At 44.3% G+C, this 11,693-nt stretch overlaps 1 protein-coding gene across 3 annotated transcripts in view; it reads right to left on the minus strand.

The window, feature by feature from the left end:
* The window catches only part of SEC14L1 (SEC14 like lipid binding 1), a 90,352-nt gene extending 79,299 nt beyond the window's left edge, over positions 1-11,053 (minus strand). For 2 of the 3 annotated variants that reach the window (XM_075349548.1, XM_075349550.1), the window contains exon 1: positions 10,969-11,053. The gene's annotated coding sequence lies outside the window, so the exon portion shown is untranslated. The remainder of the gene's footprint in view (positions 1-10,968) is intronic. The other variant, XM_075349549.1, reaches the window with a different exon arrangement.
* Positions 11,054-11,693: the final 640 nt, after the last annotated feature.

Raw genomic sequence — 11,693 nt, forward strand, 5'->3', positions numbered from 1 at the left:
TTTGCAGGAAGCGATGTCATTATGCCAGGAAGAGGAAGCGGAGCAGAGTAAACACACGTCACACTCCCTGGACGCCGCACAGAAGCACTTCCGTGCGACCTCCAGGTGCCCGTGCAGTCTGTGTCCTGCTCCGGCCTCGCGGCTGCCAGCACTGCAGGGTGTCAGTGTCTGCCCACAGTGTCAGCAGCCTGTCACGCGGCAGCGCAGGCAGACACTGACATCCTGCAGTGCTGGGAGCCGCGGGGATGACGATCGCTGCTGTCAGGAGGTGAGATCATTACCTGCTGTGACGATCTCCTGCCTCCTGACGTCAGCGCTGTCACTGCTGTCTATGCCCGTCTCGCGAGCGGCCCGAGACTGTCACTAGCGGTGACGTCACGGGCTCTCGCGATACTTCTGACAACGCGGCGGGCATAGAAGTCAGTGACAGCGCTGACATCAGCAGTACAGGAGATGATCACAGAAGGTAATGATCTCATCTATGCTCCTGATGGCAGCGCTCGTCATCCCCTGCAGTGACCTGAGCTGACCTAATGATGTTAGCTCAGGTGACTGCATTGCTCTCCCAGCCAATGGGGAACATTCTGTTCTTCATTGACTGGGACAGCGACTATGGTATGGATCGCCGTGCCCCCCCCCCCCCCCTTATTGGATTACGCCGGACGTGGAATTGATTGTGCTCTTTTCAATAAATTGGTTAAAGAGGGAATGTTTTGGGGAGTGTTTTTTCAAATAAAACTTTTGTTGTCTATTTTTTAATTATTACTGACTGGGTTGGTGATGTCGGGTATCTGATAGACGCCTGACCTCACCAACCCCAGGGCTTGATGCCAGGTGACATTACACATCTGGCATCAACCCCATATATTACCCCGTTTGCCAACGCACCAGGGCGCGGGATGAGCTGGGGCAAAGCGCCAGGATTGGCACGTCTAATGGATGCGCCACTTCTGGGGCGGCTGCGGCCTGCTATTTTTAGGCTGGGGAGTGTCCAATAACAGTGGACCTCCCTAGTCTGAGAATATCAGACCCCAGCTGTCCGCTTTACCTTGGCTGGTGATCCAATATGGTGGGGACCGCACGTTTTTTGTTTTAAATTATTTATATAAATTTAAAATAACAGCGTGGGGTGCCCACTGTTTTGGATTATCAGCCAAGGTGAAGCTGCCAGCGGTGGTCTGCAGGCTGCAGCCGTCTGCTTTACCCTAGCTGGCTACAAAAAAAATGGGGGGACCTCACGTCGTTTTTTTTTAATTATTTATTTTATGGCTAAATACAAGGCTAAGCACCCTTTAGTGCCACATGAAAGTCACTAAAGGGTGCCAGCTTAGAAAATGCAGGGGGGTGGAACATTATATAGGTTTTTCTCATCTATCTATCCCTCTATCTATCCATCTATCCCTCTATCTATCCATCTATTCATCTATCCCTCTATCTATCTATTCATCTATCCATCTTTCCCTCTATCCATTATCTGTCTATCGATTATCTTTATTATTTATTGCAGGGACAAACCTGCGGTAAATCCGCGGCAAATCCGTGGCAAAACCGCATGCGGATTTGGTGCGGATTTTTTCCGCAGGTCCGGAAATCTTTCACTGGCAGAAGTTTCTCAAGAAATTTTCTTGAGAAAATTCACATTTCTAGTGCGCACATAGCCTTAGAGCTGAAATCTCCAAACATCACTCGCTCGGTCAAAGTCTACACAAATCTGGTTCTTGTGATATCCATTCTATGCAACCTTACAGTAAATGGCTCCTTGTATTGTAAGTGGTTCAACTAAATAAGTGGTCTCATCAACACCAACAAACTATGTATATCAGTATTAGGAAAATACAAACATTAAGCTATAAATCACCAACAAGAAGATACATTTTTATATAAACTAACTTCTATTAATTATAAAACATTAAAAACAGACTGGATGTCTCGAGAAAGCAAGCCCCTCAAAAGGGTAAAAAAAAAAAAAGTATAAAAAAAATTATATTGTGAACACAAAACAAACAAAAAAACCCAAATACACAATTATCACCCTGTATATAAAGAATTGCAATGGTATATATATATATATATATATATATATATATATATATATATATATATATATATATATATATATATATAACAAGTGTGTTATGAGAGAAATACAATGGCTCAAAAGAACCAGTAACAAACAACAGTAACAGAATATACCTACGGGAGATCAGAAAATACAAATAATAGCGTCCCACACTCTCTCCGACGCACGTTTCGCACTTGGAGCGCTTCTTCCAGGAATGAAGTTCTTTCACTCCTGGAAGAAGTGCTACAAGTGCAAAACGTGCGTCGGAGAAGGTGTGGGACGCTATTATTTATATTTTCTGATCTCCCGTAGGAGACCATCACAATTCTTTATATACGGGGGTGATAATTATGTGATTTTTTTTGGGGTTCCCAATATAATAATAATTTTTGATATATTTTTACCCTTTTGAGGGGCTTGCTATCTCGAGACATCCGGCCTATTTTTTAATGTTTCATAATTAATAAAAGTTAATTTTTTTATATAAACCATCTTCTTGTTGGTGATTTAAATAAGAGGTCTGCTCTATCAATATCCGGCAGGTCAGGACCGACAAGTTCTTTACAGTGCAGCATTCACAAAGCTACTAAGGCCAGTTTCACACATCAGTTTTTTGCCATTAGTCACAAGCTGTCGAATTTTAAAAAAATAACGGATCCGGCGACATCATTTTTTTTCTCATTGACTTGTATTAGACAGATTGCGGCGGATGGCCTCAAATTTCAGCCATCGAAAATTGTTTGTCCGTTGGACGGAGACATCTGCCACAGTAATGTTTTTTGTGTACGTCGAAAAAACGGATAGCGACATATCTGTCGCCGTCCATCACTTGGTAGAATGGAAGCCAATGGGCACAGGATTCGTCGCAATCCATCAGATGACGGAATCTGGCGATAGATTCCGTTTTTTTATAACTGAGCATGCTCCAATTATTTAGCCCCCAGCTAGTCGGATCCGTTGAAAAACGGATCAGTCGCATCAGTTTAGCCACAATCTTGTGACTGATGGCAAAAAAACTGGAGTGAAAGGGGCCTAAGCTGTAAAAAGGTGTTTAAAGGTGAAATGCCACTATAAAAGAGTAGGCTTCACTACACTTGGCTTATAAAATGGCAAATTTCATACACTGCATTACCATAATATACTGCTGTAGATCTGAAGATCTGTATAACTAGGGTCCAATACTGACTAGAAACACAGAAGCCAGATTCCTGGTTTTGTTGCCACAGGTACAGATATCTTATTGATAAAAAGGTGCATTAAAAAGTATTACCTACCCATCCTTTTCTCACCACTCTTGTGGTCTTCTCCAAAAGGACTGAAAGCAGTAACTCAGCAGGGTTAGGGGACTGAAAGGACTTAACATTATCACCATTTCTGGTTCCAGCAGTGACCACCAGTCCAGCAGTAATGGTAGTGATTAGTGATGAGCGAACAACAACTATTTGTGTTCAGATAACGCTTACGGAGTACTATTCTGGTATTTGGCATGGCAAAAAAAAAATAAAAATAATTTGCTCTTTATCCCCATTGACTTGCATTAGGTTTGCTATTTGTGACGAATACTGAAATAGTACTTTGGGGTTCGTTACGAATAATCTGAACCTAAATAGTTACTATTCGCCCATCTCTAGTAGTGACCTCTGCTCTCTGGACAACTATGAAAAAGTTGTGGAAACTACATTTTAAAGAGAACCATCAGCTGAGCGTATTCTAGGTCATTATGTTTTGTTCTTTAATTTGCTGACAGAGTTATACGCCTTTCTATTTAGTACTCCTTATATGTTGATTACTGTAGGCAAAGGGATCGCCAACCTCTGGCTCACGGATGTCTGTTATCGTAGTGGATTAGCACCAGGTCTAGCAAACCGCTAAGAAGAGCAGGTCTCCAGACGGTGACCCCATACAGAAGAGCAGATCTCGGTTACCAACCACCCGTAAATTTACTGACAGTCTGTAAAACCCTGGTACTTTACCATCCGAAGAAAAAAAAAAAATGCGCCGTCCGTGATTTTTTTTTTCATTTTTGGCAAAGTTTGTACTGTGCATGGAAGCCTCTATAGAGCAAGGAAAGTACAAACAGGACCGTAGCGGGAGAAGAATGACGTCGCCATGAGGATAAAGGATTCTCCAATCACACCGAGCACGCCAGAACCTGCATTCTAATCTGCTGCCTTAAACATCAGAGCCACGTGTGTACGTGTGTACGTGTGTACGTGTGTGTGTGCGTGTGCGTGTGTGTGTGTGTGTGTGTGTGTGTGTGTGTGTGTGTGTGTGTGTGTGTGTGTGTGTGTGTGTGTGTGTGTGTGTTCTGGCTCATACACTGCACCATGCTGTATATACAGGTCCATACTGTATGCTATATTACAGTATGTCTATATACTACAGTGGAACCTTTATTTACGAGAACAATCCGTTCTGGGAGTGTGCTTGTAAACCAAGTTACTTGTCTAGCAAAGCAAAATTAAATTTCCCATAGGAAATAATGGAAACTGAACAAGTTGTTGAACAAATTGTGTAAATGTCCCATCCTAGTCCCCTATTATGCCAACACACACACACACATGTAATGCTCACCTTACCCTCAGTTTCCTCACCGGCGTCCTGGTTCTTGTAGTCCGCAGATATGTGTATCTGGACACCATCACGACTGATGCCGGTGCTTCCACTGTCAGCGCTTCAGCAGCAGACGTCATACACATGAGCCACTTGCTTCTGATTGGTCAGCGCACTGCCTTTGAGAAGCGCTGACAACGGAAGCTCCTGCATCATCACGATGGTTACCGGATACACATACCTGCGGACTACAAGAACCAGGGAAGAGGCCGCCGAGGGAACGGAGGGTAAGGTGAGCCTAATGTGTGTGCGTGAGCATTTGCGGACTGCAAGAGCGAGTCAGAGCGCGGTGAAAATACGGAATTGGAAGTGTGTGCGGTGAGTATTTGCTCGCACAGCAAAGCTTGCTCGTAAACTGAGTTACAAATTTACAGCAAGCTTTGCTCATATAGCGAAATACTCGCACACCAAGTTACTCGTAAACCGAGGTTCCACTGTATATGTATGTGTATATAGTATAGTGTTGCCTATACACTATACACAGCCAACAGCCTGAATCTTCTTTATTACACTACTGACAAAAAGTTAGGGATATTTGGCTCTCAGGTGAAGTGCAGGATGATCCTAAAATGCACTCTTGTTAGGGTGAACTCTTAACCAGAGATCACTAGTTGCCTACTGCCTGGCCGAATTGGTGTAGACCAAGTGCATGTGTAAAGAAATCACACCAGACACAGTCGGATGTGAAAATCTCTTCTTGATCACAGTAAAGATGGCACCGAACAGAGCGAGTACAGAGCATGCGTCCTCTTAATATAGGCTAGGGGCGTACACAAGTTCAGATATGCCCATTTAGTGGGACAGTTCATGGGCTACCAATGGGGAGATCTGTGTTGCTGTTGATGGGCGGGTCTGACTTCAGTGGATGAATCCATGGTGATGGTGATGGGAGGGACGTCATCTGGTGGATCCATGCTGATGGTAGATGGGTCTGTGATGTCATCGGGGGCCATCTTGGCTTCCTCTGAAAACTGACTGGCTTATGTATAGAGAATTCATTTCATTGAACACACTTCTCACAGTGCTCTATGTCCAGAGGTTAATTAAGTATTTAATCTTATGGCCCTCCTCAACACCCTAACCTTTTCAGGTGAACTTATTGTGACCTACTCCAAACTTTTGAATGCACATGTCAAACTGTTCAGTTTCAAAAGTTTTTGCACAACTTGCTGTCCTCTAATAGGAAGCTTAATAATAACATTCACAATAATAGTTTGATCCATGAATCGCCCAATAAATTTGGAGTTCAATTAGAAATGGTATTTAAACAGTCCTCACATTTTGATATCATGAGACCAAGATAAAACCTAACAATTGATCAACAGTAGCTCGGCACTGCGAGTCTTCAAGCAGGATGTTCTCATATGGAAGTAGCCACTGAGCATAGAGTGTCTCAGAGTGTCATCAGCAGGTTGCAACAGAGAGACTGGGAGACTGGAAGAGTAACAGAAACACAAAGAAGTGGACGTCCTTTCGCCACATCTCATAATGATGACCACTTCATTGTGAACAATTCCCTTTGGAACAGGACGATTTATTCAACACAACTCCAGGAATATTTAAGTGAGGTGAGAGGCACCCAAATGTCACATTAAAGCATTCAGAACAGTTTGCATCAGCAGGGTATTCGTGCTAGATTACCTGTGAGGGTACCTGACCAGACCACCAGGAACGGGCATCATCTACACTGAACGAGGGACCGGTGGGCCTCAGTGCTGTTCACGGATGAAAATCGTCTCATGCTGAGCAGAAATGACGTATAGGGGAATAAGTGTCACTCCTGACTTGATAGTGGGTTCTTAAGTAGGAAACCACTCCAACAACTGTACAAGCCAAGAATTGGCACTCCAATGTAGATTCAAGAGGAGTAAGTTTTTATTGAAACTGCAGATTTATACAATACTAAAGAGCATAGGTATAGCAGCACCATTGAAGCAAGAGGTTCTGCGTGACAGGCGCCTCTCGCACAGCACCCCCTACCTCATCAGTGCTGCTATACCTATGCTCTTTAATCTACACTACTGCGATGAAGGCCAGATAGGCCTGAAACATCAAAAATGATGTGATGTCCAATTCTGCATCTTCAATAAAAAATGTTCTATTCTTCTTGAGTACCAAGTTTATTCTTATAGGAGTAGAAATGATGGCCACCAACGATGTTGGAGAAATCCAGGGCAGCGCTATGCATCAGCCACTGTTGTCCCCAGATGACCTTATGGTGGTGTTACAGTGTGGGCAGGAGTGTCTAGTCAATACAGGACTGCTCTACACTTTGTGAATGGTACAGTGACAAGCCCCTACTACCTGAATCACATCATTAATCCAGTCATTGTGTCTCTGCCTGAACAACACAGGACTAAATTTCATCTTCATGATTGACAATGCTCCAGCTCTCAAAATCATATTATTGAGGAACCTGCTGCTGGACTGTTGTACCTGCAAAAAGAGTGGTCTGCACTTTCTCCAGACCTGAATCCCATAGATAACGTATGGAATCAGCTTAGTAGAGGCTCATAACTCTGTACTCCAGAACCTCAATCTGAGGACCACCTTTCAATAAGAATGGGATGCTATGCCTCAGAAGACAACTTGAATTGAACAGCATGAGATGTCGCTGGCAAGCTGTAATTGATGCTCCAAATAAAATGGTCCACTACTAGGTCAATCCCTTTGTACTCCCCATGTTTTCCCCAGTTAAAAAAAAAAAAAAAAAAAAGGTATACCTCCAGTGACAGCGACATCCCCAACAGTGCCGACACTTGTTCTCCTGGGGCTCATGGGACGTTGTAATGTCACACGATCCCCACGCCCAATCACCTCCGGCTTCTACTTATACGTCCAAAGGCGGGGAGAGAGAGGTCGAAGGCGATTCGGCACAGGGTTCGTGTGACATCACATTCTCCTGTAAGCCCCAGTAATGAGAGGGCCTGCACTGCTAAAACAGCGCCAGCATGGGGGGAGAGTATAGGCTTTTTTATCTTAATGGGGTCAAACATGGGGAACGGGAAGGGACTGTCCCAGTAGTGGACATCCCCTTCAAGGCCACATGACAAGTTATTGAGACTGCTGTTGGCTTTTATTTCAAATAGTTTGAGATGATGAAATCACCATTGCATGCTTCTACATAAATGCCATACTTTCATGATAAAATATCACTGTAGAGTGAATTAAAGATTAACATAAATTTCACCCAAAAGCAAAATATCCCTAACTTTTTGCTATAATATGATATATAGAGATATATATATATATATATATATATATATATATACACATATACATATATACGTAGAGTCTCAGTGTCTCCTATGTGATGTATATGGCAGGGTCTCAGCACATCCCATGTCATGAATAGAGCATACTGTATACCTGTGTATATAGTATAATGCTGTGTATATAGTGTGGATGTCGCGCTATGCACTTTACTCACAGGCACAACTCCACACTATTTATACAATGCTCAACATTGAAATTCCAACAGCAAAATGGAAAAGTAATGGAAATCACAGGATGCATAGACATATAAATATCTAAATAATGTAAATAAGGAAAAAAAAATCCTAAATCTCTCGATTTTTTTTTTCAGTCTGGCGATTGAGAAACAAGCAGAAATCCCGACACTTCCAGCCTCAGTTGCCATCAGTGAGGTTATTGATGGTAGTCTCAGGAAGGTTCTGCTGCTGAATGCACTTGGGCAAATCATGAAGATCCGATGCTGGCAGCGCCTGTCGTCCCAGATGAGCTCGAAGTAATAGAAGTCGCAGGTTATGCAAGGGGTTGTCCAGGCTTGGGGCACAAGTATGAAGTCACTATATACGACTGCAGAGTTGTGAATCCTTAAAGCTTGTGCGCTGTCAGGATTCTCCAGTACCAGTAAGCAGGCGGGTTTGTGACCACAATGGTGTTAGCGCTATATAAAAATAAAGATTCAATGATGGGATCTGTATACCTGCAGTCACATGCCGACTAGACGTGACCTGCCTCACTCAATTCAAATGAATTGAGCAAAGCCAGACACATCTAGTTGGAATGTGGCCAGAAGTATGCTAAATGCATACTTGCAGTGACATAACCCCCCAATCCCAGCTTCGGAGAACCCTGACAGCACATACTGTGGGGATTCACAACTCTGCAGTCACATACAGTCAAGCCTGGACAGCCCCTTTATGGCAGCTCACAGGAGCAGAAACAATATGCTGCCTTTCATTGTCATGTTGAGAAATGGATCCTGGAACACTTTGGAGAAAAGGCCACAAGACTGGTGCCACCATTGATTCATTCTGTACTGCTATACGCTAGTGTGGCCCCGATCGTTTTCTGTATATATACTGCACAGTACCAGTTCTCATGTCCTGTGTACTGGGTGTAATTCTCAATAAATTATATATACACAGACACACACACTACCACGTCTCATGTCTTGTATACTGAAGAGGGGCAGACCGGCGCGGAGGAGGGGTGGGCCGGCGGTGCAGATGGGAGGGATTTAGCTCCCTCTCTCCTCCATAGCCAGCTATTGCCATTCTCACCCTGCACTCGCAGAACACCGGTGTACCGCGAGTGCAGTGCGATTTTTCTCTCGCCCCATACACTTGAATAGATGTGAGAGAAAGTCTGGCATTGGCCTTGCATTACAGTTGCAGCATGCTACAATTGTTTTCTGGTCCGATTAGGGCTGAGAAAATAAATCGCTCATGGGTGCTGACACATAGGCTAATATTGCTCCGAGTGGAATGTGATGTTTTATCGCATTTCACTCGCTCCGATTTTCATGCCGTGTGGTTTAGGCCTAAAAATTGCCACCAAATAAAAAGAAAAACAAAAAATGTCTAGAACCGAATGGTAGATGAAAACAACACTCAGAGGAGCAACAATAATAAAATAGTAGCAAACACTAGTAACTATTCCAGTTTTACCTCCCCTAATGTTAAAAATGGTTTATTCTACAAGCAGGACTACTTCATTGATAAAGGGATTGTCGATAGTGGGCAATCCCTTTAAATGCCAGTTAGAGCTCTGCGGACTCCTGCTGTCTTCATCGGAAGGATTGTTGTGTAGTGATTGGCTGCAGCGGTGATGTGCTCTGTAGTCGTGACGTCACCGCTGCAGCCTGTGTAGATGGGTCACTGGATTAGGGGGAGCAGAGTAATGTTCTAAATTATAAACTGAACAGCATAGGCAGATAAAAATCTAAAAAAAGAAAACCCTCTCATCCCGGTGCATTTATAAATAGTCATTTATCCCAAGTGTCTGAGCCAATGCCATCAACTGCAAGCCTATGTAATAATGTGACGGTGAGTGACGGCCCTCAGATAAGGACATGCTGATTCTGGATCTCCAAGTCATCTTTAGGTAATAACTGCAAGCAGTCGATCGGTAGAAGTCACACTGACCTACATATTACCAGTGTGCCTCCTGCTCAGCAACTGCAGAACGCCCCAAGAGATAGTGCCAGAGCGCCGGCGGGCAGGGGTACGAGGACCACTCATGGTAGCATACGGTATAGTCCAGACATAGGTCAACTGTAACATCTACAATGAGACATGGGGGGGGGGGGTACATGTGTATGCTGGACGTGGGGGGGTATGAAGACCACACATAAGGTACAGTATATAGTCCAGACAGACATCGGTCAACTGTACCATCTACAATGAGACATGGGGTATGAGGACCACACATAGTCCGGACATAGGGCAACTATAAACATCTACAATGAGATACGGGGGTACATATTTTTGTGGGGGGGGCTACGAGGACAATACATGGTACAGTATATGGTCCAGACATAAGTCAACATAAACATCTACAATGAGACATGGGAGGAGGAGGGGCGGGGGGGTATGAGGACGATAGAATATAGTCCAGACATAGGGCAACTATAAACATCTACAATGAGACATGGGGGGGGGGGGGGTACATGTGTGCCCTGGGGGTAATCAGCAAAAAAAATAGGAAGAAAAGTACACACACATGTACTATATATTACACATAAACACACTTCCCCAGAAATGATGCAGGAGGAAATTACACAATGTGCAGTAAGTGCAGCTGTATGCTATAGGATGTACACACAGTATGTGTGTGTATATATATATATATATATATATATATATATATATATATATATATGAATATACACACACATACATGAATGTGTACATGAGCCGATGGACACCAGACATTCATGGGCAGCCTCCCCTCCACACTATTATATAACGCGCAGAGACCTCTATTTCCCGGCACAAAGTTCAGGTCACACATCCCCAAACCAAGCCCCGGTCATCCCGTCTCACCTTGAAGCCGCTCCGAGTCCGTGTCCGCCCCAACCGGGCTCCGGTCCCAGCTGTGCTACCGGCCACCAAAAAAATCAAGATTGCGCCTGCGTCAGGACGGCAGCTAGTGACGTCAATAATTAATATTCACCGTCCCGCCCCCTCATTGCTCTGCGCTTCACATTCCAGGTCTTGGTCACGTGTTGTCAGGCGGTGGGCGGAGCGAGCAGTTTGGGGCCCCTCCTTGTGTGTGACGTAGAGCTGCCGTATTTATATGAATGAGGGTTCGGGTGAGGTGACTGGCAACTGTCGCAGGAGGGAGTGGATGTCACTTGTGTGTGGTTTCTAGAACAGGACGCGCTGCACCTGACGTGTAGCGGGTATATAGACTCCTTGGGGTTACCGTAGTGGGCGCACGGGTTTCAGTCGCCCACAGACCCTGGAGCCAAAAGGAGCCCTAAAAAGCTGTTTTTGACCAATACTAATGAAGACCCATGTTATTTGCGCCCTGTGGTAGATTTTGCATGGGGGCCTAGGTCTTCACATTACATCCCTGGACTCGGCTGTGAGTAAACCATTCCTAGTGTGAGAGGCCTAATTATTTAAAGGGATATTACCATCTTAAAAGGGTTTTCTAGTTTCAGAGAAACCTTGTGCTCACTATAGGGAGTAGGGGGCTTCAGGGAGAGGCTAGAAAGAGGCCGCAGCACTGACTATAGGGAGTAGGGGGCTTCAGGGAGAGGCTA

Source organism: Anomaloglossus baeobatrachus, chromosome 5, assembly GCF_048569485.1.
Source record: "Anomaloglossus baeobatrachus isolate aAnoBae1 chromosome 5, aAnoBae1.hap1, whole genome shotgun sequence".
In the NCBI taxonomy this organism is placed as follows: Eukaryota; Metazoa; Chordata; class Amphibia; order Anura; family Aromobatidae; genus Anomaloglossus; species Anomaloglossus baeobatrachus.